An 8,087-nucleotide genomic window follows, 5' to 3' on the forward strand; every position below is an offset into this window, starting at 1 on the left:
TGGGAACAAACACAGATACACAGTGGGCTTCTTTCAGTTTCCGTCTACCAAATCCACTCACAAGGCTTTGGTCGGCCCGAGGCTAAAGTAGAAAACACTTGCCCAAGGCGTCACACAGTACCATGTGATTGAGAAGCAAGCTTCTAATCACACAGCCACACCATAATGTGAGAAAACGAGAAGACAAAGAAATAATCAATTATGTTATGAAGTTCATTAGCATACAAGTGTTTCTGCTATAAGATGCAGTGTACTCATAGTTGAGTGGCTTCATCAGAGCTTTATATATGATGTGCTCATTTTCTTATTCTCATTCTGTACTCGACTGTACTTCATTTTGAAGCAGTGGATATTGAGCTCTACACCAGGATATTAATATCACAATGCTGAAGCTATATATATATATATATATATATATATATATATATTGATAGAAAGGGCAACAAAAGAAAGAAAGAGACTTCGATATTGTGTAAATAGAGGAATTTTGGATTTTCAATGGCCAGATAACTGAAGAGATGGCGGCGCAGTTTTTAGGCTACAGTTATAGGCTGCAGTTTTGCACCTAGGTCGCGGAAAATTTGCATCTGAGTAAATATTTTCAAAGAGAATGTCGTAGGCTATGTGACCTTTCCTGATATTTTCCCGAACAAAAAATAAAAAAAAAAAAAATAAAAGGAATTATTTGGATGCAAATATTCTGAGTGAAACAGCATCCTCACCTCAAAAAAAAAAAAACACTATAAAAACAAAAAAGAAAGCTGTCAGCATCTTTTTCAAGCGATTTATTATAAATTATATGCATACGATAAATAATACTCATAGGCGCAGGAGTGGCTGTGTGGTAAGTAGCTTGCTTACCAACGACATTGTTCTGGGTTCAGTCCCACTGCATGGCACCTTGGGCAAGTGTCTTCTACTATAGCCTCGAGCCAACCAAAGCCTTGTGAGTGGATCTGGTAGACGGAAACTGTAAGAAGCCCATCGTATATATATATATATATATATATGTATATGTTTGTGTGTTTGTATTTGTCCCCCCAACATTGCTTGACAACCGATGCTGGTGTGTTTATGTCCCCGTCACTTAGCGGTTCGGCGAAAAGAGACCGATAGAATAAGTACTAGGCTTACAAAGAATAAGTCCTGGGGTCGATTTGCTCGACTAAAGGCGGTGCTCCAGCATGGCCGCAGTCAAATAAACTGAAACAAGTAAAAGAATAAAAGAAAAGAATAATATATATACATACATACAAACATACATACATACTTACATACATATATACATACATATACATATGTATATACATACATACATACATACATACATGCGCAATTTAGCAGTTTGGCAAAAGACCCGTTCCGCTAAAACCTTTCAAGGTGGTGCCCCAGCATGACCGCAGTCTAATGACTGGAACAAGTAAGAGATAAAAAGAAAAAAAGAAAAAAAGAAAAGAAAATCAGCGTAGATGAGAGACGACAATGCTGGCAGCTACCGAGATTCTATCAGAGAGCCATACGAATTATGAGACAGTCGATTTTGTCCTACCGTGTCTCAGCTGACTGTCAATGTCCTATTGTGTCTCAGCTGACTGTCAATGTCCTATTGTCTCAGCTGACTGTCAATGTCCTATTGTCTCAGCTGACTGTCAATACATTGACAGTCAGCTATCAACATTTCTCTGAAATTTAGGGCAGTGACAATGACGTGACATCCCATAATTTCTTTCAAGCCATGTATGTGGCATAACCCATGTGTCTAATATATGAATGTATATTTAATATAACAAGGAATCCGTAGATATATTTTATACAAGATAGACGTAGGCGTGGCTGTGTGGCAAGAAGCTTGCTTCCCAACCACACGTTTCCAGGTACAGTTCCAGCGTGTGGCACCTTGGGCAAGTGTCTTCTACTATAGTCTCAGGCCAACCAAAGATTTGTGAGTGGATCTGGTAGACGGAAACTGAAGGAAGCCTTTCTTGTGTATATGTATATGTGTGTGTATGTGTGTGTGCGTGTATATATATATAGATGTGTGTATTTTCCTCCTGTTTACAATTAACACGGAAAAAATAGATAAACAGTTACCATGGTAGCAAAAAAATCACACAAATAATAAGGGTGTAACACTTTGTTTTTAAAGGTATTAAACTCTGGGTTAATGCAAAATATTTTGTATAATATATATAAATAAATAAATGGAATTAAATGCAGGTGTTATTCTTTCATTTGTTTCAATTATTTGACTGCAGTCAAGGTCGGGTGCCACCTTTGAAGAGTTTTTAGTCAAACGAATCCGCTCCAGTGCTTTATATATATAAAAGAAAAAGTATCGTTAGGGGATGAATAGTTAGTATAGAGATCATGCGGGAAGGATGAAGGGGATCTTTATAATTATTATTCATCTCCTAATCATACTCTTTGTTTCCTCTTGATGTAAGGAAAAAACAACGTCTGGATGACGCACAATGTAAGAGCCCACCTATGATGCAAGTCTGATGAAGTGACACTCTAATGTTTACGCAAATATTACGTAAACTGACGTTCCAAGCAGAGTTGGTAAGGAAACAATTGTAATGAATTAGTAAAGATGTGATAAAGAATTGTTTTGTTTTATTATTAAGTAGATTATAGTTTACTTTTCGCTACACTTACACAACGGTTTTACCGTCGTGAAACCAGAATTTTCTACACTTGAAGAATTTCGGTCTGGAATCCGACAGTGTTGATTGCCCCAGAACTCGGGTTGAGTGTTTCCCTGGAAACACGATACCATTATACCCTAATACTATCTAACACACACACACACACACACACACACACACGCGCGCGCGCGCGCGCGGCGAACTGGCAGAAACGTTAGCACGCCGGGCGAAATGCTTAGCGGTATTTCGTCTGCCGCTACGTTCTGAGTTCAAATTCCGCCGAGGTCGACTTTGCCTTTCATCCTTTCGGGGTCGATCAAATAAGTACCAGTTACGTACTGGGGTCGGTACAATCGACTCAATCCGTTTGTCTGTCCTTGTTTGTCCCCTCTGTGTGTAGCCCCTTGTGGGTAGTAAAGAAATAACACACGCAGAGTGTCCATAAATTACCTTTACAACTTAAAACAAAATTCAGAAAAAAAAAAGAAAAAGAAAATGAAAAAAAGAAAACGGCTAACATAGAAGAGATTATTGGAAAACACAGGCGAACAAATTTTTATCAGAACCATCAGAACACTTCCATGCCGGCTCCATTCGTTGCACGCAATTGCTGATACAATAAATAGTGGAAGCTGTAAAGATAATTTATGAACACCCTGTATATATATATATATATATATATATATATATATATATGAACACACACACGCAGATATCTATATGTGTGTGATAAAGCACATACGGTATGTTTAATAAACATACTTCGTCTCGCTGAGAAACTGTAATAGGTAGATAAAGCGCAACAGTTTCGGCGTCTAAGAGAAAAGAGAACTAATTTTATGACAGAGTATAAATAGATTTAAAACAAGTCGAGCACTTCCCTTCCTCGGTTGCCGAAGCTGTTGCGGTTTGTTCACGTTATATTCTCGCAGCAAGACTTGTTTTTATTAAACACGGCGTATAATATTTTCATAAACATCTTTTGATAACCACACTGAGTTGGTACTTGTGTTTAAAATTGCAGCTGGTGACCTTGTGCCGTTATGTAAATATTTCTACACCTGTAGTAATTAGTTTACCTACACAAGTGTGCACCCCCCACCAACGTGACTTTGTTTCCTCATAACTTTCAGAAGAAAAAAAAGTTGAGGATTTTCATGAATTATTCTACAAATACACTTCAGGTAGTGTAAATTTCGACTGTTATTCTTTTACTTGTTTCAGTTATTTGATAGTTATTTGATTGCGGTCATGCTGGAGCAGCGGCTTAAAGGGTTTTCATTTTTTTAGTCGAGCAAATCAACCCCAGCACTTATTCTTTGTAAGTCTAGTACCTATTCTATCGGTTTCTTTCGCTGAAACGCTAAGTTACGGGGACGTAAACAGACCAACATCGGTGTCGAGCGATTGTGAGGGGACAAACAGACGCAAAGACACACACATTAATACACACACACATATATTCATATATATATATACATATATTAATATGACGAGCTTCTTTCAGTCTCGGTCTACTAAATCCATTCACAAAGGTTTGGTCGGCCCGAGGTTATAGCAGAAGACACTTGTTCAAGGTCTCACGCAGTGGAACTGAACCCAGATCCATAGGGTTGGGAAATAAGCTTCTTACCACACACCCACGCCTGCGCCTCCGATTGTTTCGGAATTTGTAATCAAAGATTTTTCTGGGGGTGATGAGAGTCGTTTCGGAAAATTCACACGTCGAGGCCCTGCTTACTCTTTTTACTCTTTTACTTATTTCAGTCATTTGACTGCGGCCATGCTGGAGCACCGCTTTTAGTCGAGCAAATCGACCCTGGGACTTATTCTTTGTAAGCCTAGTACTTATTCTATCGTTCTCTTTTGCCGAACCGCTAGGTGACGAGGGCATAAACACACCAGCATCGGTTGTCAAGCAATGCTAAGGGGGACAAACATAGACACACAAACATACACACATATATATATACATATATATGACGGGCTTGTTTCAGTTTCCGTCTACCAAATCCACTCACAAGGCTTTGGTCGGCCCGAGGCTATAGTAGAAGACACTTGCCCAAGGTGCCACGCAGTGGGACTGAACCCGAAACCATGTGGTTGGTAAGCAGGCTTTTTACCACACAGCGGGATTAATTAAGTGTATGGTGACCAGTTTTGTTGGTTTCCGCTCATTTCGGGTAAGTTCGGTTTTCAGTAGTTCTGCACCTGTAGAGTTTATCACAAAATGGCAGCACAAAAAAAAATCCAAGGATTTGTGCCAAAATTTGAAATCAATATTTAATTATAAAAATATGACAGGATTTGAGAGCGTTGTAGTTCGCTTGAAGCATTGTAATACCGAAGAAGGTAAAAAGAGAGAAAATAGAAAGCTGAGAATACGGAAAATTTAACAAAACAATTGTATTGCAGGCGCAAAGGCCTATCTTCAGAAGAAAAGAACAGTCTACGACAAGTCCAGTTACGTAGGTTGCGTTAACCTATTCGAACTCCCTAGCGTTATGTAGCAGAAGCGCTCACTCTCCAAACGGAATAGGATATTGTGTGTGTGTGTGTGGGGGGTGGGTGGGGGCTGGAAGGGGTCTAGTAGAGTAAAATGGAAATCAAAGGGATCCATCGACAAACCCCCCCCCCCCAAAAAAAAACTATTGAGAATAATTGGTCTAGACAATAATCCAAATACGTGCCAACGAAAATGCTTGATCGTAGCTGCTCGACTTGCTTGAAATAACAGCTAAATCGTCAAATCACCCCGCAAAGTAAGACAATGTTGGATAGGGCAGCTAGGAGATGGCAGAACAAGACAAGTTCGGGCAGAACAAGAGCAAGGCAACAACAACTAAAGCAAGAAAAAAGAAAAGTAGGTGAAAAACAGAGCAAGGAGGAAGTCAGGAACAGATAACAAGGACCGGGGGTAGGAAGGGCCAGGAAAGACCAGTGAGGGTTAGGGTAAGGTAGGGTAGGGTAGGGTAGGGTAGGGTGGGATAAAAACAGAGCAAGGACGAAATCAAGAGCAGATAACAAGATCAGGCAGGTAGACAAGAAGTAAACCAGGTGATAAACAAACGTGAAACTGAGCGAACGATTGTGTCCCCACCCCCCACAAGTCGTCTCTTCCCGCCCCGCTTTCTCAGTAAATAAATAAATAAATAAATACAGTCGGGAGAGGAGAAGAGGGGGTAGAATATGGAGGAGTGGTGTTTGGGGTGGGGGAGGGGGGGTCTAACGTGGGTGCAGAACGGGGAACCTGAGTACAGACATGACTAATCTTTGGTTGGTAGGGAGGTTGTGTGTGGTGGTGGTGGCGGTGGCGGTGGTGGTGGTGGTGTGATAGAGATTTTGTGTGCGCGCGAGTGCATGCGTGAGCGGCACAATATATATATATATATATATATATGTACATACACACACAAAAACATTATATATACACACGCACACATGTATACATACACAAACATTGTATATACATACGCACGCATGCATGCACACACACACACACACACATATATATATGTATATATTGTATATATGTATATTGTACATATATATATATATATATATATATATATATATATATATATATATACACAATATATATATATATTGTACATATATATATATATATATATATATACACAATATATATATATATTGTACATTATATATATATATATATATATATATATATATATATATACACAATATATATATATATTGTACATTATATATATATATATATATATATATATATATATATATATATACACAATATATATATATATATATATATATATATATATACACAATATATATATATATATATATTGTGTATATATATATAGATATATATACACAATATATATATATATATATATATATTGTACATATGTATATATATATATATATATATATTGTACATATATATATATATATGCATATATATATATATATATATACACACAATATATACATATATATATATATACACAATATATATATATATATTGTACATATATATATATGTATATATATATATATATACACACAATATATACATATATATTGTACATATATATATATATATATTTATTTATTTATTTATTTATGTGTTTTAGCCAAGTGGCTGCGGTCATGCTGGTGCACCACCGTGATTTTGACGTTCCTTGCATGGCTCTTCTCCCCCACCTGACATGGTCCAATCAAGAGTTTTGATGGCACATCTGGTGTATAAGAGAATTTGACACAGCTGCCCTAAGCTGCGTCTCATTACGAGCCATTGGTTCGTCTAGTATCGTGGAGAGGAAAGCGTCAAGTTTTGTCTTGAAGACCTCCGCATCCATGTCTTGCATGTCTCTCAAATGTTTTGGCAGGGCATTGAAGAGCTGAGGTCCTCTGAAACCGAGGCTGCTGCAGTATCTCGTTCTTATGTGAGATGCAGTGGACGGTACCTTTGGCACCATGCAGTGGCGACCCGTGCGGGCATTCCTGTAGTACTTGATACCAAAGTTTGGCACCAGTCCTTCCAGTATTTTCCATATGTATATTATTACATATCTCTCCCGCCTGCGCTCCAGGGAGTAGAGACCTAGTGCCTTCAGTCGCTCCCTGTAGTTCATCTGTTGGACTGTGGCGATCTTTTTTGTATAGTGCCGCTGAATTGCCTCGAGTTCTGCTGTCCGCTTAACACTGTGTGGTGACCACAACTGAGAGCAATAGTCTAGGCGGCTCAGAACAAATGTCTTCCATAGAATCAACATGACTTTTTGATCCCTTGTACGGAAAGTCCTCAGTATCCACCCCGCCAGTTGTCTGCACCTTGCTGTCAACTTGATAATGTGCATGTGAAATGATGCATCACTACACATGTTGATGCCCAGATCTCTAACTGTTTGTTGTTCTGGGATTGCAGTACCTCCAGGCCCTGTGTATGCCAGTTGGGAGGTGCTTGTGGTCTTGTAGCGCAGTACTTGAAATTTTTTTGCATTGAACTGCATATTATTTTGCTCTGCCCACTCATATATTGCATTTAGGTCATTCTGCAGGCTTACAATATCATCAGGATTCTTTATTGCCTGAGATATCTTTGTGTCATCAGCATAGCTAGTGACAGTGGCTCTCCGCGTGACCGTGGGCATGTCCAGAAGGGCCACTATGAACAGTAGTGGCCCCAGAACAGTTCCCTGTGGAACACCGCTCAATATTTCTGTTTCCCTAGATAGTTCTCCATTGGCTGCAACTGTCTGACTTCTACCATTCACACTATATATATATATATATTGTACATATATATATATATATATATACATATACACACTATATATATATATATTGTACACACACATATATATATATATATACACACACTATATATATATATATATTGTACACACACACATATATATATATATATATACACAATATATATATATATATATT

This window comes from Octopus bimaculoides, chromosome 28 (genome assembly GCF_046866305.1).
Source record: "Octopus bimaculoides isolate indiv1 chromosome 28, ASM4686630v1, whole genome shotgun sequence".
In the NCBI taxonomy this organism is placed as follows: domain Eukaryota; kingdom Metazoa; phylum Mollusca; class Cephalopoda; order Octopoda; family Octopodidae; genus Octopus; species Octopus bimaculoides.